This window comes from Polyodon spathula, chromosome 1, assembly GCF_017654505.1.
Source record: "Polyodon spathula isolate WHYD16114869_AA chromosome 1, ASM1765450v1, whole genome shotgun sequence".
Classification (NCBI taxonomy): domain Eukaryota; kingdom Metazoa; phylum Chordata; class Actinopteri; order Acipenseriformes; family Polyodontidae; genus Polyodon; species Polyodon spathula.
This window is the reverse complement of record NC_054534.1, coordinates 2,075,910-2,090,842: the sequence shown is the minus strand read 5'-3', so window position 1 is coordinate 2,090,842 and position 14,933 is coordinate 2,075,910. Positions and strand designations below refer to the sequence as shown.

General features: G+C 45.7%; 1 protein-coding gene across 2 annotated transcripts in view; it reads left to right on the top strand.

Annotated features, from left to right (window-relative positions):
• Nucleotides 1-14,933, top strand: part of LOC121308062 (rhotekin-like) — a 123,716-nt gene that overhangs the window by 385 nt on the left and 108,398 nt on the right. The gene's annotated exons all lie outside the window — the stretch shown is intronic.

Sequence of the window (14,933 nt, the reverse complement as noted above, 5' to 3'; positions counted from 1 at the left end):
CGGAGCAGGACTGCTGCGCTCTCCCTCCTCCGAGATGGTTCTGCCAAGGTGTCTGGCGAAGGGCGAGACCTGGGCACGAACCAGAACCGGTTCGTTTGGGGTCGAGTGGCAGTGATTTGTTGTACTTTCCGTTTGGGTTAGTCCGGATAAAACAGCGTACTGTGCGGGTACACAAGGCAGGCTGCGGCTGAACGGGAAGCGCGCATAATACATAATCGAAGCGAAGTTTTTCCCAGTTAGTTTCAGCTAATGGATTCTGTCTAGAGCCAAGAACATGGCTATAAAGTTTCTAAAATAAATAGATAAGTAAATTGGTCAAGAACAATTTTGGGCTTGAGATTTCTAGAAACCGTTTTGTGTTTCTTAAAAAAAAAAAAAAAAAAAAAAAAAGCGCTGGCGTTTGCATAGAAAAAGCGATCACATTGATATGACGGGGAGATAAGAAAGTGCATGCAACAAATATAATCACGGGGTAGTGTTTTATTATGACGCAGACGCAACAAGAAACGACAATAAAACAAATGCAATAAAAAAAAAAAAACTACACATTTTAAAAGCCTAGTATAGTAATAACTGTAGTCTGTAAGTCGTTTGTGTTTGCCATCGAAACAAGCTAGAATGTGTAAATAGATGTTAGTTTATGATGTGGTTTTGTAATAACAACATTGAGCTGGATTATCGCAGTTTTTAGACCACTCCACATAGTTTTTCATTTTTAGAAAGGAGCAACACACGGTAAATGTATCAAACCAGGTACACGCAACTAAGGCTCTTAAACGAAGTTGCTTGTTATTCGTACTGGAGTGGTGTGTGTTTTTTTCTTATTATTTTCGTGTAAACACGATTCGGAGTAAATAGCGTTGAGAATCTCGCCGTGTCTGTTCCCTGTCAGTGCAGGAGGGTTTGTTCTTTTTGGTTGTCTGTGCCTGCCTGTTCGTTTCAGGACGTGGGGTGTTGTGTAGCCAGGCTGGCAGGAGTCCCTGTGCAGCTTGTGAATAAGCTGTAGCTCGGAGCTGTTCTTTTTTCACTGAGAGAGACGCTGGGAGAACTAAAGCCTGCAGCCTCCCCCGCTTTCATCTGGTCTGCCGCTCCCTCCCTGCGCCCGCTTGGATGGTCTGGACTGGCTCCAGGTGGGAAGGTTTCTCCAGTATGTCTTTATAGTGGGGTTACCATGGAGACAGTTCAACACAAACTGGCACAAGCAGCAGCAGCTTTGTTTTTTCCCCTGTCAAGTGCAGTGATGCAATACAGTGTATCAGTGAACACCAGTGCAGTGGCGCGGTACAGTGTATCAGTGAACACCAGTGCAGTGACGCGGTACAGTGTATCAGTGAACACCAGTGCAGTGGTGCGGTACAGTGTATCAGTGAACACCAGTGCAGTGGTGCGGTACAGTGTATCAGTGAACACCAGTGCAGTGGCGCGGTACAGTGTATCAGTGAACACCAGTGCAGTGGCGCGGTACAGTGTATCAGTGAACACCAGTGCAGTGGCGCGGTACAGTGTATCAGTGAACACCAGTGCAGTGGTGCGGTACAGTGTATCAGTGAACACCAGTGCAGTGGCGCGGTACAGTGTATCAGTGAACACCAGTGCAGTGGCGCGGTACAGTGTATCAGTGAACAAGTGCGGTACAGTGTATCAGTGAACACGAGTGCAGTGGCGCGGTACAGTGTATCAGTGAACACCAGTGCAGTGGCGCGGTACAGTGTATCAGTGAACACCAGTGCAGTGGTGCGGTACAGTGTATCAGTGAACACCAGTGCAGTGGCGCGGTACAGTGTATCAGTGAACACCAGTGCAGTGACGCGGTACAGTGTATCAGTGAACACCAGTGCAGTGGTGCGGTACAGTGTATCAGTGAACACCAGTGCGGTACAGTGTATCAGTGAACACGAGTGCAGTGGCGCGGTACAGTGTATCAGTGAACACCAGTGCGGTACAGTGTATCAGTGAACACCAGTGCGGTACAGTGTATCAGTGAACACCAGTGCAGTGGCGCGGTACAGTGTATCAGTGAACACCAGTGCAGTGGCGCGGTACAGTGTATCAGTGAACACCAGTGCAGTGGCGCGGTACAGTGTATCAGTGAACACCAGTGCAGTGGCGCGGTACAGTGTATCAGTGAACACCAGTGCAGTGGCGCGGTACAGTGTATCAGTGAACACGAGTGCAGTGGCGCGGTACAGTGTATCAGTGAACACGAGTGCAGTGGCGCGGTACAGTGTATCAGTGAACACAGCGCGGTACAGTGTATCAGTGAACACCAGTGCGGTACAGTGTATCAGTGAACACCAGTGCGGTACAGTGTATCAGTGAACACCAGTGCAGTGGCGCGGTACAGTGTATCAGTGAACACCAGTGCAGTGGCGCGGTACAGTGTATCAGTGAACACCAGTGCGGTACAGTGTATCAGTGAACACCAGTGCAGTGGTGCGGTACAGTGTATCAGTGAACACCAGTGCAGTGGTGCGGTACAGTGTATCAGTGAACACGAGTGCAGTGGTGCGGTACAGTGTATCAGTGAACACGAGTGCAGTGGCGCGGTACAGTGTATCAGTGAACACCAGTGCAGTGGCGCGGTACAGTGTATCAGTGAACACCAGTGCAGTGGTGCGGTACAGTGTATCAGTGAACACGAGTGCAGTGACGCGGTACAGTGTATCAGTGAACGGTACAGTGTATCAGTGCAGTGCAGTGACGCGGTACAGTGTATCAGTGAACACCAGTGCAGTGGTGCAGTACAGTGTATCAGTGAACACCAGTGGTACGGTACAGTGTATCAGTGAACACCAGTGCAGTGGTGCGGTACAGTGTATCAGTGAACATGAGTGCAGTGGCGCGGTACAGTGTATCAGTGAACACCAGTGCAGTGGCGCGGTACAGTGTAACAGTGAACACCAGTGCAGTGGCGCGGTAAAGTGTATCAGTGAACACGAGTGCAGTGGCGCGGTACAGTGTATCAGTGAACACCAGTGCGGTACAGTGTATCAGTGAACACTAGTGCAGTGGCACGGTACAGTGTATCAGTGAACATGAGTGCAGTGGCGCGGTACAGTGTATCAGTGAACACCAGTGCAGTGGCGCGGTACAGTGTATCAGTGAACACCAGTGCAGTGGTGCGGTACAGTGTATCAGTGAACATGAGTGCAGTGGTGCGGTACAGTGTATCAGTGAACACGAGTGCAGTGGTGCGGTACAGTGTATCGGTGAACACCAGTGCAGTGGCGCGGTACAGCGTATCGGTGAACACCAGTGCAGTGGCGCGGTACAGCGTATCGGTGAACACCAGTGCAGTGGCGCGGTACAGCGTATCGGTGAACACCAGTGCAGTGGCGCGGTACAGCGTATCGGTGAACACCAGTGCAGTGGCGCGGTACAGCGTATCGGTGAACACCAGTGCAGTGGCGCGGTACAGCGTATCGGTGAACACCAGTGCAGTGGCGCGGTACAACGTATCGGTGAACACCAGTGCAGTGGTGTGGTACAGTGTATCAATGAACACGAGTGCAGTGAAGTCGGGCTTGGCTGCTGGCCTTAAGCGACAGCTCCCGGATTGTGTTAGCCATCTATCAAGAACAAACAGAATCAGTTAAAGTGGCTTGCGAAAGTATTGACCCCCCCTTGGCATTTTTCCTATTTTGTTGCCTTACAACCTGGAATTAAAACTGATTTTTATTTGGATTTCATGTAATGGACATACACAAAATAGTCCAAATTGGTGAAGTGAAAAGAAAAAAATAACTTGTTTCAAAAATTCTAAAAAATAAATAACGGAAAAGTGGTGCGTGCATATGAATTCACCCCCTTTGCTATTAAGCCTCTAAATAAGATCTGGTGCAACCAATTACCTTCAGAAGTCACATAATTAGTTAAATAAAGTCCACCTGTGTGCAATCTAAGTGTCACATGATCTGTCAGATGATCAGTATATATACACCTGTTCTGAAAGGCCCCAGAGTCTGCAACACCACTAAGCAAGGGGCACCACCAAGCAAGCAACACCATGAAGACCAAGGAGCTCTCCAAACAGGTCAGGGACAAAGTTGTGGAGAGGTACAGATCAGGGTTGGGTTATAAAAAAATATCTGAAACTTTGAACATCTCACAGAGCACCATCAAAGCCATTATTAAAAAAATGGAAAGAATATGGCACCACAACAAACCTGGCAAAAGAGGGCCGCCCACCAAAACTCATGGACCAGGCAAGGAGGGCATTAATCAGAGAGGCAACAAAGAGACCAAAGATAACCCTGAAGGAGCTGCAAAGCTCCACAGCGGAGATTGGAGTATCTGTCCATAGGACCACTTTAAGCCGTACACTCCACAGAGCTGGGCTTTATGGAAGAGTGGCCAGAAAAAAGCCATTGCTTAAAGAAAAAAATAAGCAAACACGTTTGGTGTTCGCCAAAAGGCATGTGGGAGACTCCCAAACATATGGAAGAAGGTACTCTGGTCAGATGAGACTAAAATTGAGCTTTTTGGCCATCAAAGAAAACGCCATGTCTGGCGCAAACCCAACACCTCTCATCACCACAAGAACACCATCCCCACAGTGAAGCATGGTGGTGGCAGCATCATGCTGTGGGGATGTTTTTCATCGGGAGGGACTGGGAAACTGGTCAGAATTGAAGGAATGATGGATGGCGCTAAATATAGGGAAATTTTTGAGGGAAACCTGTTTCAGTCTTCCAGAGATTTGAGACTGGGACGGAGGTTCATCTTCCAGCAGGACAATGACCCTAAGCGTACTGCTAAAGCAACACTCGTGGTTTAAGGGGAAACATTTAAATGTCTTGGAATGGCCTAGTCAAAGCCCAGACCTCAATCCAATTGAGAATCTGTGGTATGACTTAAAGATTGCTGTACACCAGTGGAACCCATCCAACTTGAAGGAGCTGGAGCAGTTTTGCCATGAAGAATGGGCAAAATCCCAGTGGCTAGATGTGCCAAGCTTATAGATACATACCCCAAGAGACTTGCAGCTGTAATTGCTGCAAAAGGTGGCTCTACAAAGTATTGACTTTGGGGGGGGGGGGGTGAATAGTTATGCACGCTCAAGTTTTCTGTTTTTTTGTCTTATTTTTTGTTTGTTTCACAATAAAAAATATTTTGCATCTTCAAAGTGGTAGGCATGTTGTATAAATCAAATGATACAAACCCCCAGAAAATCCATTTTAATTCCAGGTTGTAAGGCAACAAAATAGGAAAAATGCCAAGGGGGGTCAATACTTTCGCAAGCCACTGTAGACTGACAAACAAACAAAATGCATTGACACTCACAATTATTAATTACATGCGCTTTCCCATGGGCCCTTTCAGTATCCAACCTAAGGAACAGATCACTGGGCCACTTCTCCTAAATACCCTCAGTCATGCACTCTTTCGGTGCCACGTCCAGTCACGTATCCTCCAATCCCTGACTGACACATCGCCTACCGCATTAAGGCTGCTGGGACTTCTGCAGCACACATCTGCAGATTTGCTGCGGTACACTTTTACAAAGGACCTGCCTCTTTATAACCAAGAAACAAAGTCAAGCAGACAAATACTTCAGTGTAATGGCAATCGCTAATCTGCCTAAATGCAGTTTGTTAAAAGCTGTACCCCCAGTAACCTGGAGAGCATGAGCAGAGCGGCATGTTTCCAGTGTGGGTCTGTTGTGATCTGGGCAGGGACTGAGGCAGAGGAGCGGAGCTTGTGAAGGGACTGATCAATGGAAAGTGTAATCCGAGATGAGCACTGGAGCAGCACCGCCCCTCCCCAAGCACCTGAGAACACAGAGAGAGAGAAATGTGTAGCCAGGGGCTCAGGAAGTGATTCAGGTGAGCTCATCACAAGTGTGAATGCTGGAACTCTCCACAGACTGAGACTCTGAGGCAGTGAACTCTCGCAAATCCTTAATCAAATGGGAATGTTCAAATGTCTGCAGAAAGCATCACGCATGCTGAAGTGTTTTTCCACTTAAATCGTTTGCATTTCCTGATAAACAGGATATGTGTCACTCAATGTCATGGTGCAGGTACTGTAGGGGACTGTGTGAGCTCCCCAGGGTACTCCTCTCTATACTGTAGGGGACTGTGTGAGCTCCCCAGGGTACTCCTCTCTATACTGTAGGGGACTGTGTGAGCTCCCCAGGGTACTCCTCTCTATACTGTAGGGGACTGTGTGAGCTCCCCAGGGTACTCCTCTCTATACTGTAGGGGACTGTGTGAGCTCCCCAGGGTACTCCTCTCTATACTGTAGGGGACTGTGTGAGCTCCCCAGGGTACTCCTCTCTATACTGTAGGGCACTGTGTCAGCTCCCCAGGGTACTCCTCTCTATACTGTAGGGGACTGTGTCAGCTCCCCAGGGTACTCCTCTCTGTACTGTAGGGGACTGTGTCAGCTCCCCAGGGTACTCCTCTCTGTACTGTAGGGGACTGTGTCAGCTCCCCGGGATATATTATTATCATTGTTATTAATATTATGTTTTTTTTTAATTTTTAAAGATTGCTCAAATGCAGAGTTGAGAGAATTGCAAATCTTAATGATTTTTATAGTGCACAGCAGTGAGAGAGTAAGGGCCTAGTCCTGAAACCGATTTGGTTAAAAACAAAACAAAAAAAAAAACTATCAATTTTATTTACCTTTAGTCAGAGTTGCGTGGATTTTAAAGTCAGGAAGTGGATGTTTATAAAGTGAGTATCTGGGCCTGTGTATGAAGAAAGTACCAGGAAATCAGTGCAGAACTGCTATTGTTGTAGGGCATGTGCTGTAGTTCCTGTGGTGAAGTATTCCTGGAAGATTTCGTGGGCTCATGAAGAAGACAGTTGCCCAGCATTCACCACCCTGTGGTAGAAGCCTGTGGAAAACAGTCCACAGAAAGCATAAAGAAACCTCAGAGCCTCCTCCAGTGTCTGTTAATCACATTGCTCAACCCAGATCATCATAGCAACGACAGCAGCTCTCGCACTACCCAGAGCACCGCCCCGACAGCAGCTCTCGCACTACCCAGAGCACCGCCCCGACAGCAGCTCTCGCACTACCCAGAGCACCGCCCCGACAGCAGCTCTCGCACTACCCAGAGCACCGCCCCGACAGCAGCTCTCGCACTACCCAGAGCACCGCCCCGACAGCAGCTCTCGCACTACCCAGAGCACCGCCCCGACAGCAGCTCTCGCACTACCCAGAGCACCGCCCCGACAGCAGCTCTCGCACTACCCAGAGCACCGCCCCGACAGCAGCTCTCGCACTACCCAGAGCACCGCCCCGACAGCAGCTCTCGCACTACCCAGAGCACCGCCCCGACAGCAGCTCTCGCACTACCCAGAGCACCGCCCCGACAGCAGCTCTCGCACTACCCAGAGCACCGCCCCGACAGCAGCTCTCGCACTACCCAGAGCACCGCCCCGACAGCAGCTCTCAGACTGAATGGGTTCCAAGTAGTTAAACACTGTGGGCAAGGGTCCAGGCAGCAGGGAGGTCTGTTGACTTCTCCATGGAGATTTCTATTGTTTTTGGAATATTAAAAGTAAACCAAAGAAAAAAAGAACCTGCAGTAACTGTGTGCGATTTATTTAGAGCTACACGCCAAAAACCATCGCTGTGCTTTATCACTGTTGTTGTTTTTTGTTGTTGTTGTTATTTGGTACTTTTTATAAAAGTGCCAAAAAAATATGTAATCCTAGGATGCATGCCATCTGTTTACCACAGTAAGTGTTGGTGTTTTTTTTACAACCGCTTAACAATCAGGTTGCTCGTTCATGGAGCCAGAACAAAAATACCAACGTTAATTAACAACATTAAAGAAGTAGTAGTAACCAGCAGCCAAAAGAAAGTGAACCCTGCAACCCTTTCCGAGAGACGCTGTTCTTTTCTGAGTGTGTGGGCTGTGCTGATCTCTGCAGTCCCTTTGGTAAAACTGAACAACGCAGCTCACTGTTGAAATCTTTTGCATTTTTCACCCCAGGGTACTTTGCCTGAAAATGTGCTTAGTTTGAACTCATGGAGTTTAGCATTATCCGTTTTTAGCACTGAAAGTTGCCCGTTTTACAGTAAATTGCTATACAGCATGCAAACGCATAAATAAGCATTTCAAAGCCAAGAGTGGGATGCAAAGCATACAGTATATTAACCCCTTAAGGTACACAGGGAGTTGAGTGCTTGTTCAAACGGGGTATACTTAAATTACATTTGAGAGTGACTCAAGTATCACAAGGAAGCTGTCTATTTGGATAGCCAGATCCAGTCTGTCAGTAAATTGTAACCCTGTTTTGGGCATCTCATTGTGAAAATAAAAAAGTAAGCATCCTTTTTATTTGTGGGTTCAAATGTGGCCCTGGGTAATGACATTGTATAACCATGGGGAGAGGTACCAAGTGACCGTGGTAAACTGGTCAAGTGTTCAGCACTTGAAGCCGAGTACTGGGTGTGTTTGTGAAGCCTATGTTGCGATTACAATAGCAACAGCCTTTCCACATGGATAAAGCTTTACCTGGAGTTGAGCAGAACCTTCCAGGAAACAGGAAAAGCCCTGTTAGTGTGAACAACAGACCGAGCTGTGAGCTGAGCAGCAGCTCTACTGCTGTACAATAAACAGTGCAGGCTGTGGACATCTGGGAGGCACCGCAGGCCTTGAGCAATCTAAAGACACTTTAAAAAGTGTCTCGGCTTCTACTGGAGCAGGGAAATAACACGACAACCGTGCCTGGAGCAGAATCATTCCAGCACAGTGTATTGTTACAAGACAGATTCCATTGTTTATGTCAAACATGGAATGATGGAGCGAATACAAATCCTCAGTGATTCACACTCCCTTGCTGTTGTTTCCCTAGCTGTGTTTGCACTTAAAAAAACAAATAATGACCTATTGAAACCAGCGAATTGGTGAAGCAAATAGTGTAGAGCATGTACAGTTTAGTGTCAGTGTGTAAAAAGAAATCACTGCCAGCATTGTTTTATTAAGTGGAAGTGCTAAAGGTAAATCAATTGTACAAGTATCAAATTATTTGTTACTGTGATGGTACAAATTACACTTTTGTTTTCCTGTTCAGTTCAATCTGAGAGAGCCAGCTCTTAATGAAGCATTGCAATGATGCTGCTCCCAGGTAAGGATATAGGAACAAGGTAAAACAGCACTACTGTACTGTTACTGTACTGTAACGAGCCTTGCGAGGTTCATGCGTTATGTGAAACTGGAAAATATGCTGGAGTATGTGTAGTTTGTAAGCAATGTAATGCATGTTACATGAATGGTGATGAGCTGCAATCCTGTATGTGAAGCCTGGGTGTTTATACTGTGGATTGCAGTGCAGTCAGACCTGCCCTTACACCTGCCCCAACAGAAATGACACATTACAATATCCTGCAGACACAGGGACACAGTAAACATGCATTGGACAGTGTTGTAGTGTTAGTCTAGACCACTCCTGCATTGCTGCTGAAATGTGGGAAAACACCCCACCCCTCCAACTACAAAATATACATTGTTAGAAACAACAGCAAAGAAACCTGTGGGCTGCATTCACAAAACCTTTTGTTCCAGTGCAAACAAGTGGAATGAAAAGATGTTCATTTTACCAAACTAGTGTGAAACACTGATGCAGTTAAAAGCCCTCAAAGAAACATTGGTTTGTTCTAGTTTTTCCAAATGTCAATCTTTTTATTGCACTTGAAAAGCTGGAATGAACTGAAGGAAATCCCTCATGATGATAAGATACTGATTCTACGTTTGAGTTAGAGGTTAGGGGTCGGGTTAGGGTCTGTTTAATTTCCTAAACATTCCTAAAGTTTAAGATGAAACACTTTGAATGCTGGTTGCCACTCATAACAACCATTAAAGGAGGTACAAATTGATTCTACAGTACTTGTGTACAACACTGATGTGTATATGAAATAGGCAAGAAATAAATACTGAATATTATACACTGCATAGTTACTACTGTATGAACACTGAGGCCAGCACCTAGAGTTCATATGCTTGTTTCTGACATTTAGACAGAATTCTGAACGTTTGCTTTTCATGAGCAATACATAATCTATGAATCGCAGGGGCATAACAATCACATTTAGTCTAGTGCTCGCTCGGTTGAAGTGAAGAAGCAGTTTGCCATTTGAGAATACTGTAGTACTGTGAGAGAGTTGTGCTGTGCTGTGGGGTGTGGTCCTCTAGAAGCCAGATCCATAACTTTAAACATTCAACCATTCAGTAAGATACGGTGTTGTAACATGTGGCACAGCAAAGATATTCAGGTCTCATTGTCAAGCCACTGAGCCGCGGCGCTCGGCTAGTGCTGTCTTCTGATGTGTTTCTGACACCATTATGCTGCGCTGCAGAACACCTGGATCTAGGATGGAAATAAGACTTCTATTGCATAGCAGTTTCACCCATTCCAGGTTTTGATATGAGCTTGATTAGCCACAGTGTAACAAACTCAGGTGTGTCTTATTAAACTAATAGTAAAATCAGGAATGGATCATGCAGCTGTGCAATGGGAGTCTTACAGTATTTCCATTCCTGTGGGTAAAAGGCCCACTCATTGCTGACTCGAAATCAGTCCCTCCTCCAGACATTTCAAGGCAGAGCAATATTGCTCCACTATAACAATTATTCGAGTTTTCGTTCTTATAAGGAAGTTAAGAGCTAACAATTGGCCTGTTTGTTTCAACAACCCTGGGTCTGTGTGCGATTCTTGACTGGCACAATCAGGATCTGTTCTCCACTGTAACTCAATGATCTTTACACACTGCAGGGCCGCACAATAAGGACTTTGTGTACAGAGCAAAACAGATCTTTAATGGAACATGTAGTGTAACTTATAATAATGAGCACCTAAAGCAAAATTTCAGAAATTAGGCTGAAATCAAGGGAATTTACAAGGAGCAACTACTAAGATAATAGACTTACTACTTTAAAAAATAAATAAATAAATGAACTAAATGTCAGTTTGGGTTACCATTCTGCGGTACAGAGTAGAGCAAAGGTAATGTTTTGAATGAAAATAGATTGTAGTGCCCCTCTTACACATGCCATGTGCATGTGGTCTGCTATATCCAACTTCTGAACAATGCAAGTTAACCTGGAGCTGTCCTTTATCTTGTTACCAGGAACTTTCACTCCCAGTTGAACACACACGCAGAGACACTGGCACACTGACTCGCACACTCCCTCAGTGAGAGTACAGACCCTGGTGCTGTGCAGAATCATTAGCCATGCGTTCTGGTGTTGCAGAAATCATTAGCCATGCGTTCTGGTGTTACAGAAATCAGAGCAGCTTAAAAATAAGCAAAATCAAATAAACACTGAGCGGATGTATGAAATTGTCATGCAGATAGCTGTGATTGAAGTGCCAGGGGTTACCCATGATACTCTTTCAGACTAGCAGGAAAGCAGATGGGCAGTCTTGCAGTAGCTTGTGTGGTTTACCTGCTTGTTCATGAAGATTGTAACCTCAGAAGCACAAGCCTGTGTTGGAAAAACAGGTTTTCATAGATATGTTAGAAATCTGTCAGGCAAACAAAACAAGGTATTTGAAGGGGGGGGTGGGTGGGGGTGGTTACATTTTAGCTTGCGGGTGGCATTCATGACCTCCAGCTGGAGAAAGTGCCTACTGCTGAAAAAGCTATTTACATTCCCATTTCACTGGCTGAGCACTTTCAATGGGTGGTCTTGAGTCATGCAAGCCACTGAGTAATTTTGAGTGTTGGTGCTTGATCGCTCTCTTCAGCTGCCATTGGGGCGCTGTATTGGATGGCCGTTTCACCCATTCCAGGTTTTAACATGTGCTTGATTAGCCCCAGTGTATAGGTAACAAGCTCAGGTGTGTCTTTTTAAACTCATAGTAAAACCAGAATTGAATCAAAATGCCATGCAGGGGGTCTTACTGTATTTCCATCCCTGCAAGAGTATTGCTGGTTTCAAAACAAGAACCAGACAGCTCAATTCAATACTACAACTGCAACTCCAGCACTACTCACTCCTTCAAAACAAGAACCAGACAGCTCAATTCAATACTACAACTGCAACTCCAGCACTACTCACTCCTTCAAAACAAGAACCAGACAGCTCAATTCAATACTACTACTGCAACTACAACACTACTGACTCATTCAAAACACGAACCAGACAGATCAATTCAATACTACTACTGCTACTACAACACTACTAACTCCTTCAAAACAAGAACCAGACAGATCAATTCAATACTACAACTGCTACTACAACACTACTAACTCCTTCAAAACAAGAACCAGACAGATCAATTCAATACTACAGCTGCAACTCCAGCACTACTTACTCCTTCAAAAAAAGAACCAGACAGCTCAATGCAATACTACAACTGCAACTCCAGCACTACTCACTCCTTCAAAACAAGAACCAGACAGCTCAATTCAATACTACTACTGCAACTACAACACTACTCACTCCTTCAAAAAAAGAACCAGACAGCTCAATTCAATACTACAACTGCAACTCCAGCACTACTCACTCCTTCAAAACAAGAACCAGACAGCTCAATTCAATACTACTACTGCTACTACAACACTACTCACTCCTTCAAAACAAGAACCAGACAGATCAATTCAATACTACTACTGCAACTACAACACTACTCACTCCTTCAAAACAAGAACCAGACAGATCAATTCAATACTACTACTGCTACTACAACACTACTAACTCTTTCAAAACAAGAACCAGACAGCTCAATTCCTACCACCTTGTAAGTCATGTTGTACTCATTTTCTTCCTTTTTTATGGGAATGGTATTGTGTAAGGGTCACTAATGATAATGGCACCCTTGTTTGCAGTGCCAGTGGCTCCTTGACACCGCTTATCCTCCTGCAGAACACTACAGCTGCACCTGACATCACCAGCCACAATGCAGTACCGCAGGACTGTCTGCCAGCCCACACTCATCTCTCAGGTTCGAGATGTAATCCACTGTAATCCCTGTTTATAGTAGACTCCCAGTGTTCCTGTTAGTCATTGCTGGAGCGTTGTAAGGAATTGCTCATCAGATGTTAAGAAAGTGTTGTGTTCCTGTAAGGAGAGTTTTATTAGAAGAGCTTTTGGTAATTATCAGACGCCTGTAATTTAAGGAAAATAACATTTTGTCAGCAAGGCTTAACCCTCCTTCTACGGATTCAGTCTTGTTTTTAATGTTTAACTTATTAGGTAATACACAGACTTAATCTGTTTGTGCATGTTCACTTGGGAATGTGGCAAATTTCCTGAATTTTCCTGTCTGAAACTCTGTAGCTTGCGGTTATTCAGCACTACGTTCTCCTAATCTTCATTTCTTATCTCTAATACCGTTACACAATGTGTGTACTGTGTGATTCTCTAGTGTTTTTGCCGAGATCATAATTTGCCGTGCTTATCAACCACTCAAGCAAAAATGAGTTCTGCAGACTGCTAGTGAGACGCAGGGAGCATATTAGCATTGCGCTGGGCACAGAAGCCCGTTGGTGAAGCCTGTGCAACACTGATATGCTTCCCCCAACTCGCTTGAAGAATCTTTTTCAGAAGCAGTTTAGCATGCAGGGATGGCAATAAGACTCCTATTGCATAGCAGTTTCACCCATTCCAGGTTTTACTACGAGCTTGATTAGCCACAGCATATAGGTAACAAGCTCAAGTGTGTTTTATTAAACTCCATCCCTGTCATGGCAAATAATGGGAAACAACATTAGAGAATAAATCAAAATACACATTTATGTGATATTAAACAAACTAAGGATATAATGGGTTAATTGCTGGTTTTGGACAGGGACGCAGCTTGCTTTAGTCTGTCAGGCGCTTGCCGGTGTGACATTTAAACTGTGGTGACCCCCTTCCATCTCATCTCTCACTGCAGCATTGCAAAGGCATATCTGGAGATACTGTGTCTTTGTGACCGTTTTAGAGCAGATCTTGTCCTTTTATAGCATTTGTACATGAAAGGCATGTGATGTGTCTGTGGGGAAAACCGGCTCCACCTTGGGCTGTCCTAGTGGGGGAATGGAGCTTGCATGCCAGATATGACCCTGCACAGAAGACAGCGAGAGTGGTACACAGGGTTAGAAACTCACATGAGCACTGCCACCAGTCCTAGGTTTATGGACGACCCTTTTTCAGGCATGCTGTTGAAGTGACTAGGTCCAGGAATTTGAGCAGTCAGGCCCCAGCTAAATCCTGCTCTGGACAGATCATCCCTCTCATCACAGCATGAAAACTGTATGTGTCCTGTAAGTGTGCAGCATTACTGTTAGCTGTAGTGCATGCAGTGCAAGAAAGGGCTCAAACCAAGGTGCATCATTGCCTCAGTACGCAGAATAATTACAGTAGCTTATTTGGATCAAGCTGTCCTCGGACGAGGGCCATTGGTGTTGCTAATTTATCTTTCCAAGGGAAACAAGTGAAGAAACAGCTGCTTGGATTGGTGTGGATTGCTGTTCTCCACATAGTCTAAGAAAAGCAGCAATCATCACAAATCCAAGCAGCTGCTTCTTCAATTGTTTCAGCCCAGTCAACACCAATGCCCCTCACGTGATTGGCAGAGCTTGATTTCTGTGGAGAACTTAATCCGAATATCTGCTTGCACCGCTCTAACTGTAGCTGCAGGAACCACAGACCGGACCCTGAGACTCCAGCCTTCTATTCACACTGTGTGGAGAATATGGTCTCGGTAGTGCAGGGTGGGCTTTCGCGGGCAGTGCACTCTGCTCCGCTCCCTGACCACACGGGCTGAGTTGTGACTCCTGGTGACTGACACATGGTGGGTGTTGACTTTTTGTCCCCGGTCAGATTCCAACCCGAGAAATCCTGACAAAGCAGGAAGTCTTTATGGAAAAATGTATGGGTGCCACCCCCCCTCCTGTGAGGGTCTGCCTTAAATATCCCTGTCGAGATGGAAGGGGCACTCTGGGTCACACTGGGACACTGGCAGCAGGAAACCCAATCCTGTTTG